The sequence below is a fragment of the Gymnogyps californianus genome, unplaced genomic scaffold (assembly GCF_018139145.2).
Source record: "Gymnogyps californianus isolate 813 unplaced genomic scaffold, ASM1813914v2 HiC_scaffold_59, whole genome shotgun sequence".
Classification (NCBI taxonomy): Eukaryota; Metazoa; Chordata; class Aves; order Accipitriformes; family Cathartidae; genus Gymnogyps; species Gymnogyps californianus.
The window spans coordinates 270410-281827 of record NW_026114452.1 but is presented as its reverse complement, the minus strand read 5'-3'; the positions used below and the strand labels follow the sequence as shown (position 1 = coordinate 281827).

At 52.6% G+C, this 11418-nt stretch overlaps 1 long non-coding RNA gene across 1 annotated transcript in view; it reads left to right on the top strand.

Annotated features, from left to right (window-relative positions):
* The first annotated feature begins 6679 nt into the window (after nt 1-6679).
* The window catches only part of LOC127029007 (uncharacterized), a 15183-nt gene continuing 10444 nt past the window's right edge, over nt 6680-11418 (top strand). Inside the window, exons 1-2 of the long non-coding RNA XR_007768112.1 lie at nt 6680-6785; nt 7782-7896. This is a non-coding gene — a long non-coding RNA (uncharacterized LOC127029007). The remainder of the gene's footprint in view (nt 6786-7781; nt 7897-11418) is intronic.

Genomic DNA, 11418 nt, shown 5'->3' with positions numbered 1-11418 from the left:
GGGGTTGCAGTCAGTTCACCCCACGTTATTTCTGCCGCTCCTTCCTCCTCAGGGGGAGGACTCCTCACGCTCTTCCCCTGCTCCAGCGTGGGGTCCCTCCCACGGGAGACAGTCCTCCACGAGCTTCTGCAACGTGAGTCCCTCCCACAGGCTACAGTTCTTCATGAACTGCTCCAGCATGGGTCCCTTCCACGGGGTGCAGTCCTTCAGGAACAGACTGCTCCAGCATGGGTCCCCTGCAGGGTCACAAGTCCTGCCAGCAAACCTGCTCCAGCGTGGGCTCCTCTTTCCATGGGTCCACAGGTCCTGCCAGGAGCCTGCTCCAGCATGGGCTTTCCACAGGGTCACAGCCTCCTTCGGGCAGCCCCCTGCTCCGGCGTGGGGTCCTCCACAGGCTGCAGGTGGATATCTGCTCCACTGTAAACCCTCCGTGGGCTGCAGGGGGACAGCCTGCCTCACCAGGGTCTTCACCACGGGCTGCAGGGGAATCTCTGCTCTGGCACCTGGAGCACCTCCTCCCCCTCCTTCTTCACTGACCTTGGTGTCTGCAGAGTTGTTTCTCTCACATATTCTCACCCCTCTCTCCGGCTGCAATTGCTACTGCGCAGGAACTTCTTCCCCTTCTTAAATGTGTTATCTCAGAGGCGCTACCGCTGTCGCTGATGGGCTCGGCCTTGGCCAGCGGGGGTCTGTCTTGGAGCCGGCTGGCATTGGCTTTATCGGACATAGGGGAAGCTGCTAGCAGCTTCTCGCAGAAGCCACCCCTATAGCCCCCCCAAAACCTTGCCACACAAACCCAATACAAGCAGGAGGGTTCACTTCATTCCTGGTAGTCCCAAAAAAGGGCAGGCTGCTTTGCCCACCTGTTTCATCCAACTTACCATAACACACCTCTTTTAACTGCTCTGTCCCCTTCTAGAAGAGCTGCTCTCTCTCTCTCTCTCTCTCTCTCTCTCTCTCTCTCGGTTCACAGCAAAAGCCAAGAGATACCATACCTGTATCTCTCGCTCTGCTCTTCACAGTTATGGACTGTGAAGTTATTGCCCTATTCTGTGAGCACAGAAATAATATAGCTCTTTATCAGCCACCTCAGATCAAGCTAAACCTTTGTCCTCTCCCTTCTGGCCTCCTCCCAGTGAATTTACGGATTCACTGCATCTTTCTCCAAGACAGAGCCAAAACGGTCTCTCCATCAGGACTGAACTCCTAAGGACAAGGATTCCTGGCCAGATGTCGGCTGGCAAAAGCTTGTGGAGTTGTAGGCTGGAGGAGACAGAGTTGTAGTAGTTCACGCTCCTGAGACTAAGTACTTTTCTGAAATCCCTTCAAATTAGGCATTTACAAAGGCTAAGAGGAAAGCTCTGTTGTAGCCCTCAGCCTCACCTGTATCTTGTAAACATGCTTACTAACAGTGGAAACTAAAAGGCCGCGATCCTGAAGAACTAATGGAGAAGACGTTAACCTGTTCTGGAACAAGGTCTTTGGTTTGTTTTAAGAAAGAATGCCAAGCGCTTTCTTCAATGAGAAACCCAGGGAAGCCCAAGAGAAGCGAAATCCACTGTGTCTGAAATGTGTTGCATGTTCTTGCGTGTGAACTGTCAGCATGACACCATGCTGTCATGTGACACCGTGCCAAGGAGGTACGAAGGGAGGAAGAGGCTGTTACCTGCTGGTCTCTGTCCAAGGCACCTGCTGTGAGACCTGCTGCCCCAGATGAAACGTAAGAGTATTTGGTATACTGGCTTTCTCCTGTTCTCCTCGCAAGGCATCGCACCTTTGCCTTGAAGAAGTGTCTTGCAGACATGGGGGACAGGCTCCCTGCACCCCCCGTTCAGGAGAGGCTATGAAGATCTGAGGAATTTTTATTAGTTTTCTTGTCTTAGTTTTCTTGTCTTTGTCATTATTCAATAAGAGTTGCACTGACACGATGTGCTCACTCCTGCATGCAATACTGAGTTCCGTACCACCTCCCTTATGTCTTCTGCCAGCTTGCATTACAACAGAGTCACAGCGCACACTGGTGTATTTGCTCCAAACGGCACCCTCTCCCAGTTGGGAAGGGTTCTTCTGAAAATCTAATATGAAATGGTTAAGGCACCTCTCGGGATTTATTTTCAAGTCACTTGTGCTTCTGAATTGGTCTGAAAATGTTGGGGACCACGTGGGGTCCCCCAGGAGAGCAACAGGGGTCAGTTCAGGATAAGCCCAGCCTCAGGGTGCTACCCACAAGTCCTCCAAAAAAGAACCTCTTGTGTCACGAGACCATTTCTGGCCAACTTTCAGAGAGGTTTTCGTGTCTGCCAGGTAGGCAGGCCAGATTTAATTACTGTGGAAAGTAAAGAGCTCAGAAACGCGTGACTTAAGTGATTCTGGAATTCACGCTAGGCGGGATTCAATCCAGCCTTTTAAATGCACAGAATGTCTACCTGCCCTTGGCACCTGCCACATCTGCAGTCCGTTCCACAGCTCAACTGCATGAGGTGTGAAGAACCACGTCCCTTTGTTTCTTTTCTATCTGCCAACTGATCATTTCCTTTAAAGCTCGCTGTTCCTTGCATTATGAGGTGCAAACTGTAACTCCTTCTTCTCCTCGTCTTCACTCATGATACCATAGATCTGTTTCAAACTGCCTCTGAATTCTCCTTCCGTAACACCTCAACTGCCTTTCCTTTGCTTCATTTCAAGCCCATTCCTCCTTGTCCTGAACACGGTGCACGGGGAGAAGTCAATTCCCTTTTTCTTTGCAGCATCCTTTTAGATATTTAAAGGCCCTTACACAGCTCTCTCCTGCCTTCTCTTCCTGACCTTAACAAACAACTCCATTCACCTTATGATTAATCCTTCTTCAGAGACCATGTTTTGCAAAACCCTGATTCTTCTTAGTCGTAGTCTCCAGATGCCGTGTATCTTTCCTGAACGGTGATCCTCAGAAACGGACACTGTGTCAGCGGAGAAATAACAGGAGATGCCAGCATGACTCTGGGAGTGGTTTTCCATCAGCCGTCAGTAATTTGATCGAGACTAACCTCCATTAGCCTGCTTACAGGACCATCAGGTGAGAGGGCGTGGAGGCTTTCTGGAGTCCACATCCAGGTACCTGCCCTTGACAAGGTGTTACGCCGTCAGAGAAGGGAACTGATTTGTTGCTCCTTTCACACAGTCCCCTCTTTGTTGTCATTTTTTGTTGTGATTGCCTGAATACACGTGAACTGTTGGATAATTTCTTTCTTTGAGTATTTTTGTGGGTGGGAATGGAAATTTAACTCACTGCTGAAAATAAAGTGATTTCATGTGTAAATGAAATTAATGAATTTTCAATTGGATGTAGTTTTTCTTTGCTCCTCCTCCCTCTTTTTATCAATTCTTCACCATCCTGCTGTGACAAACCATATTGCTCTGGGGACACGGTTGAACCGCATGGGGCCAGTGGGGCTGGTGCACGTTCTTGGACCACAGACACACTTTCCTTTTCAGAAACCAGCCTGATTGCATTCAGCACGAGCATTTGTTTTCATGATTCCTGCAGCTTTTGTTGTGCCTGTCCTCGTCTGTGTTTAGCGAGGGCCACAGTTACCAAACGGGGGTCCCTCTCCCTTGGTGGTGGTCAGGCAAGAAACAAATGCCTGACCTCAGAGACGGTCATTCGTACGTCAGATGACCTCACAGTTGAGTGCCCGGCCTCACTGCTGTCCTCAGAAGGCACCTCCAGCAGTCGGGAGGAGGGGAGAGAGGTGGCTGGTGCATTTCCTGTCTTCCCGCTGGGATGCTGATGCCCTAAACCCCTCTGCCACGGAGCCAGACCTGCATCTCTCTCTCAGGCGGCTGCAAGTTTTAACCAGCCCCACCCAGCTCTTCCAGGTACAATAGCCTCGGGTTTAGCGAGATTCAGCACAAGTTACCGTTGCGCCCTCAAAAGAAGAGAACACCCATGGTTTCCACTTTGTTGTACGTCCTTTCCCAGGTTGGCAGAAGCCCTCCTGGCCACACTTCCCTACCAACCCGTGCCTGTTGTAACTACTAGCCAAACTGCCATAAAGTTACCCCGTTAAATTCAGCCCTGAGGAAAGGCCGTGCTCTTTGCGGCAACCCCTCGGACAGCTGGGGTTTGCTCCCGGGTTTTCCTCTGGGCTGTTCTACACTCGGCACTGCCAAAGGACACGTCTGTGGGGTGAAAGATCAAAAGCTGGGAAATACCAGAATGCGGAAACTTTACAGAGGTGTTTCTGGAGGAACTGAAGATCCAGTTCTGCAAGAAGCTGAAGCAAACCCTGCACGTCAGGGGGAGGGTTTTAAGTAGTGTTTTCCCCACGTCGGTGCTCAAGGACTCAGATGAGTTGCTGAAATGGTGAAATACTGAACTTTTGTATTGTGTTTGTAATGGGCAGACCTCCAAGTGCTCGACAAAGATCATAATTTATATACGTGGGGTGTTTTAGAGATTAACAGATGGCTTCTGGATATGTATTTTTTCCTCTAACACTGTAACTGGTTATTAATATGTCTCTTAAATAAAGCATCCACGAGACACTGTCTTTGTGGATCCCGCAACAGGGAGTTTGCCTGTGCTGAACCAAAGCTGTGTCTGGACAAGAAGGGAAGAAGAGATTTCCGCATGCTCAGCTACGGAGTTTTACCAAGTTTATTCCCACTTGATTCCTTGAGGTTTTTGCTCCAGGGAGTCTGTTATAAGTTTGTGGTCCAATAATTGAAATGGAACCAGTCCGACTATTTAAATCAATTTATTTGAGCAAGCAGCAGTAAGCAAAACAGCGCTGGGCGGCCGGGGAGTTTCCACTCTACCAACGGCGCGCGCAAAATGGAGAAGGGTTCCCTTACTTATACAGTCTCTAGTCCCTGCTTCTGTGTTGGCTGGTATCGTTTGCGTTGTGTGTGCGCCTGCGCCGGCAGTTGCTAGGTGGTCGTAATCTGCCTCCTGGGGGTTGCTGGGATGAAGGCCGAAGTCTTCCTCAGCTGCCTTCTAGGTGACTTAGGTCCCGCTCATGTTCTTGTGAAATCGCCTTTTCTTTTATCCGTTACTCAGTTGTTTCTTCTACCGAATATTTGGCTGTCCCTACCCCCACATGGCTTTAGATAACTAAGGAATGTTTCAATACTTGCAAGCGGACCCCCACATGTCTTTGGATAACTAAGGAATGTTTCAACACTTGCAAGCGATTTTCCCACAATGTTTGTGGGTATACATCAGCGAAAAAAAAAAAACCCAACAAAACAAACTTTCCACATGTCTTATACAAGCAAGATTTGATTAACAAACTCAGGGTTTTACTTATCACAGAGTCAACATGAACGTTGTTGATACTGATGTGGGAGAGCGTCACAGGGCTTGGCTGAATCCCCTCTCTCTCTGCAGCGCAGCGAAGGCAATGCTGTCCTCTCTGTGGCTGGCCAGTCAACAGCGAAGAGGTCTTTGTGGACACGGTGCCCTCTGCAATGCCCACACCACGTGTTTTGACCAGCTCATGTGCCCGTCTTGTTGCTGTGAACAGGCTCCTCTCGGGCGGGGGGGGGAAGCCATGGGGGAACCAAAAGCAGTGTCGCCTGGGCCTCACCACTCCTGTGCCGAGCTGTGTGCGGCCTCAGGCCTCAGGCCTCCCTGCAGCTGGAGCCGGGCTGTGTCAGGGCAGAGCCACCTCAGCGAGCCCTCCCCAGGAGGGGCCAGAGCAGGTCTGTAGTGTGGGGCTGGGGCTTGCCCCAGGCTTGGCTTCAGGTGGGGTTTGGCCAGGGCCAGGGCTGAGGTGAGGGGCTGTCGGGGCAGGGTGGGGCTGCGCAGGGATTCCCTGCACTGCGCTTGCCTTCCCTGCCCGTCCCGTCCCTGCCCGTCCCTGCCTTGCCCTGTGAGGCTTTGCCCCCGGGGCCGGTCCCTGTGTTGTCCCAAAAATCAGGATTCTTTCACCCGGTGTGCAAAAAAGCCGATTAACACACAGAGTCGAGATATTTGTTTATTTCATGTCTGCGCAGAGATGGGTGCTAGGCGGTAACTCCACAAAGCTAGCACACCTGGTTAACACAGGGTAAAGCATTTTATACCTTTCGAGCAACAGTTATCAGTATTTTCACAGTTTCGCTTAGTTACTCTCGTTCCTCTTGGTTCTCGCAAGTCTCATCTCCACTTAAAGTCGCAGCGTCCTGCTTTTTTACTGCGCATGTTCTGTGAGGAAGGGGCTTCTGTTGGTAGGGGGCTCTCCCTGCCTGAGGGCGGGTTTTCTAGGATGTTAATTAGGATAGTTCACTCAAAGTTCAAGTAGCTCTTTGATTGCCCCTGTGCTTATCTTGGTATTTCTTTACCCACTGACTTATGGTGTCATCGTATTTCTCTTCTCAAGGTCACGCCTCGTTAACTAAGTAGCATCCTTTGTTTTTGTTTCTCGCATATCTCCAACACCTGGGGCAGGCTCTGCCTTGGTCGCCGCTTTCTCTCCCCTCTCCCTGCTCCTACCGGAGCTGCAGATGGGCGCTGCCTGGTGGGAAGCCCAGCCGGGCTGCTCTCGCCTCTGGCCGGGGCTGCTGCCGCCCCCCTTCCCCCGGGGCTCCCTCCCCTCCCCTCCCCTCCCCTGCCCTCCCCTCTCCCCGGTGGCGGGCGCACGCGCGGCTTCGGGAAGCTTCGGGCGGTAACGGCCGGCGCGAGAGGAGGGGGGGCGTTGAAGGCAACGGCCGCCGCCGCGGGGCGCTGCGTGTGGAGCTGCCGGCGGGCCGGAGCGGCGCAGCCCTGAGGAGGAGGGCGTTTTCGGGGAGGACGGCCAGGGGAGCGGAGACATTGCCCCGAGGTATTGGCGAGGGGAGAAAGCCGCTTTCCTCCGGGAAGCAGGTGGCGGGCAGCCTGCCTAGAGGTCCGGAGCCGGTGCCCGGCCCTGCCGTGAGGAGCCGGTGCTGCAGCAGGCACCGAGTGTGCTCCAGGCTGTGGAACATGGGTGTCACACTGCGTGTTTGAAGCCGGAGGTCCCAGCAGTTCAGAGGCTGAGCACTGGAGTCGGAGGCTGGGGACCTCAGGTGCTGCCTCTTTCCACCTCAACAGAGATCATTAAATACGCCCCCCCCCCATGCCCCCCCCCCCCCCCCCCCCCCGCCTTGGCATTGGGAAGCTAATAGAGTTGGTTATGGTTGTAGTATTGCCACAAGGGGCAGGTAAGAAGGTTCATAAATGCAAGCATGCTCAAAACCTTTCCTTCAGACAGAATTATTTGCGTGGAACAAATGAAGCCTGGCCCAGGCACTGAGCTACAGCTGGGGGGTGGGGGGCAGAAAGCGGCCAAGGGCTTTGTGCTCGGGGAGCTCCAGTCGTCCTGTGCTGGACGTGGGGAGAAGGGTCCTGGCTTGGGAAATACGTACGTCTACATATCTATGTATGGGAAATATGAAGTCCGGTCAGGTACATCACCCCTGAGCCAAGCAGGAGCTGCCTGAGCAGGCTTCATGCTGGCGCTGCCCAGCTTTGCGGTGCTTGACTGAAAAGGTGGAGTGCTCTTTTCAGAGCAGTGTTGCAAATGTGCCTTTGCTGGTGGTGTGAGTGCCTGTTGCTCTTCCATCCCTGCTGCTCACAAGGGGAGGAGGGGACTTGCTTTCAGAGAGGCCCCCCTGCCCTCATGCTTGTGAAAGTCTTGTCGAGTCTAGTCTAAAGTGCGCTGGCTTGCACATTGCTTTCCCTGCTGAGTACCCACTTGCAGAATTGGCTGCATTCTGGTGTTTGGCAGCCCCAAAATGAGTCTCTCTGCTTTTATTGTTCTTCTGTGTCGCAGTGTAGTAATGCTGCTTGTCTCTTGCAGCATCTTCTGACAAGCTTGAAACTAAGTTGAGGAGACTAGAGCGGACTGGTGACCAAGTCGGCTTCTCTGCGATCCACAGCGGGGACCCGTTCTTAGATGACTTTCAGGCTTGATGGTAAGAGACTCAAGTTGCAAAGAAAGAGTATTCTCGAGGTGAAAAGTTGAACGGAAGCAAAACGTGGTAGGAACGAGTACCTCGCTTAGCTGGCACCTAGTCCAGATTTCACAAGCTAGTGTAGCAGTAGCTTGTGTTCACGCTTAGTGATGGTGCAGGATGCTTTGACCTGACTGAAAGCCAAGTGTAGCCTGTGCTCCCTTCTCCTAGCTTTTCCTATATAGGCATCCTCCAAGTACCGGTACCTCCACCTTCTGTCTGTCTGTCTGTCTGTCTGTCTGACAGGTCTCTTTGCACCCAGCCGCATGAAATGGGGCCATTTAGCAGCAGCAGCACCTCGGATTATTGTAGAATAGCCTTTGCTTTGAAATGCATTACTTCTTGCCAGGAAGTGGGAAACGGCCAAGGCCAAAATACCTTCCACTTGACGCATTTTATAAAAATTCATCTTTGTTCTTAGATCAGCCTCTTCTGTCCGAGGCTTACTGCATTCCTGAAGGGCAGTCTCCTTGGTTCCTTCCTCTCTGCCTTCCCAAGGTGAATTCACTTGGTAGGGGGGAGGGATTCCCCTTTCTGCTTGGTACATACAGTGTCCTGTCTGGTGCTTGTGGTAGCATCTTGCATTTGGGAACAGCAAGCGAGGAACATTTGTTCCCTGTGGGGAGGCCAGTAGCAAGGTTTGCAGTTGTTGTGGACCCTCGCAGAGCAATATCGCACCCGAGTCATCCTGAGATAGCTGTCCCGGGTAAACATGCTTTCCCTTTGCTGTAGGTGGCGCTCTGTGCTTGAAGCGTAGTCCTACTCGCCGTTATATTTAAATGGGCATGTTTTTGTGAATGCTGTTTCTATCAAAGCACTGATACTTTATAAGTCTGTAAACATTGACATCTGTATGTAGATTTCTATAAAATATATGCAAAGACTTTTCTATTTAGCCCGGAAGGGGGATGTCTCTGTATCAGATACTGCGCAAGAGTCTGACCAGTTCATTGAGTTCCTGGGTGCCCTCCACAACAGAATGAAAGCCAGTTTAGCTGAATGTGATTCCTTTTTCCTCCTGGGGGAGAGAAAGGGAGGGGGAGGAACTTGAGCTGAACATGGCCAGCTTTCCCCAGGAGGAGCTGTCCTGTGTCTTCTCACGTGCCTGCCAGCCCTGTGCTTTCTAGAACTGTTTTACTTGCCCCTAACTGGCCTCAGATGGCTTCGGATGGGAAGACCTAGCCTTTAAACTTAGCCTTCCTTTCTGTTACCTGTCTGAAATGGCTTTAGTGTGCCCCAGGCTTGGCATGCTTGAGCTCTGTAGAAGTGATGGAAGGTAAGGGTTGCTGTCTCCAGCAGCTCCCCTGATGGCCTAGGAGCAAGTGTAGTGCTCTGCAAGCACTTTTGTAGAGCTCTTAACATAAGCAGTGGCCAGTGATGAACTGGGAGAATACTGGAGTGAAAGGAGAAATCTCTGGGGATTCGCAGAATGGGGTAGGGCAGGCGAGTCCTCCCGATGCCATCGGGTCGGATTTCCTGCTCAGAGCAGGTCCAGTCAGATCATGTTGCTCCAGGCTGTGTCCAGTCACGTTTGGGGTATCTCCAAGGATGGAGATTCAGCATCATCCCTAGGCAACTTGTTCCAGTGCTTGGTCGCCCTCGTGGTGAGCAAGTTTCTTTGTCTTGAGTCAGAATCTGCAACTTGTCTGTTGCCCCTTGTCTGTCCAGTGTGCCCCTCCAGAAGAGTCTGGCTTTGTTTCCTCCAGTGAGGGAGAGAAGTAGGAGTGAGAAGTGAGGCAAACAGCCCCCCAAAACACAGACCCACCCCCCCACACCCACCCCCTGCCCGCGTACCCCCACCCCATGTAGCATCTTCTCTAGCTTTTCCCCTGTCCTTTGCCAGTAGGTTCCCTTCCTGTTGAACAGTGGCTTGCATGTCCCTTAGCCTTCCTTCTGCTTCCGTAGCCTTCCAGAAGCCCTTCTTGTGTCCTTCATCTCTTCCTAGTTTGCCTCCAGCTACGCTGTGGCTTTCCAAAATCCGTCCCTGCGTGCTTGCGCAATGTGTCTCTGTTCCTCCCGGGTATCCCATCTCTGCCTGCGCCTTGGGTGTTCTTCCTTTTTTGCATTTGACCTGGGTCAGGAGTTTCCTGTCCATCAGTGCTGGCCTTCTGCTACTTGGGATCAACTCTGTGTTTTGGCACGGACCCTTCTGGTGTCTGGGGAGGTGGAGGCTGTTGTCCTTGAAGTTCAAGCAGTTGCCCCGGGCCCCTTTGCCCTCCGGCCAGTCTCCCGTTGGCTCCTGCCTAGAAGCTCTTCAGGAAGCGGCAGTCTGCTCTGCTGAAGTCCAGCATTGTGATTGTGCTGTTTTGCTCACTTCCCTCAGGTTTTTAAATTCTACAGCTGAATGGTGGCTGCAGCCAAGCGTGCCCTTGACCTTTGCATCCTTGGTCAGTTTTTTCCTTGTCTGTGGACAAGGAGTCCAGCGGAGGGTAGAGACTGGTGCCCCGTCATTCTGCTTTCCCACGTGGGGTGTGAGACGATGTTGCTCCAAGGCTGCTGTCCCCTGGACACCTCCTCGCTGCCCCCTGCCCGCTGCCTGCAGAGTCTGAGAAGCCCGTGCTGGTGTATGTGGTTGCAGGCCTTCCTCATTGGATTAGCCAACCTGCTAGCAGAGACTCTCTTGCCCGCTCAGTCAAGGAGGCCCTGTCCCTGGGCCAGCAGTCCTTGTTCCTTGTGTTCCTCAGGGAAGGGTCCTGTGGTCATAGCAGCCAAAGCCCTGACTGTGCCACCAGCCCGATGGTGCTAAACAGCAGGATGTGTTCGCTCCTATTTGAGCCTTCCTGAGGAGAATACTGCCAGGGCCCCGGGCTCTTCCCCCTGGGTGGTGCTTGATGTGATGGGGAGGAGGGCCTGATGAGCCTCATCAGCCTCCCTGGAGCATCGTGGACGTGAGCAGGCAGCGAGCTGCAAGCCACTGGAGACTTCAGGTGAGGTTGGCAAAAGGGTGCCTCTAGCTAGCTGCAAGAGGGGGGCTCTGATAACTGCCAGCCTCCTGGCAGCCTTGCCTCGCCTCACCCTTCTGCCGTGCTCTACAAAGAGGACCTTGCCTGTGTACAGGCAGGAGCACCCCACCTTCCCCTGCCTTTCGGGGTCTGTTGTACAGATGAGCAGTGTATGTTCTAAGCCTATATTCCACATACAGGCAGAAGAGCCCCGTCCTTACTACCCGTGTGCACCAAGTCTTTGCTCTGCAAAGAGAAAATCCTCACCTCCCCAGTTTGTGTGCTTCTATCGGCAGAGTGTGCCTGATGTACAGAGAGACCCCCCGCTTCAGCCCCCAGCCTCCCCAGATTTCACATGGGGGTGGGTGGAAAAGCCCTGCCTCACCTGGCCCGTCTCTGCTCTGTAACCAGCCTACATTCTGCGTCCTGACAGGAAGGTGGTGTGCGGTGCTCTCCATATCTGTTCTCCATACAGCCATTTTATAGTCTGTATGGTGAGAGAAAGGTGTTGCCCCACCTCACCCTTCTGTTGTTTTCTGTT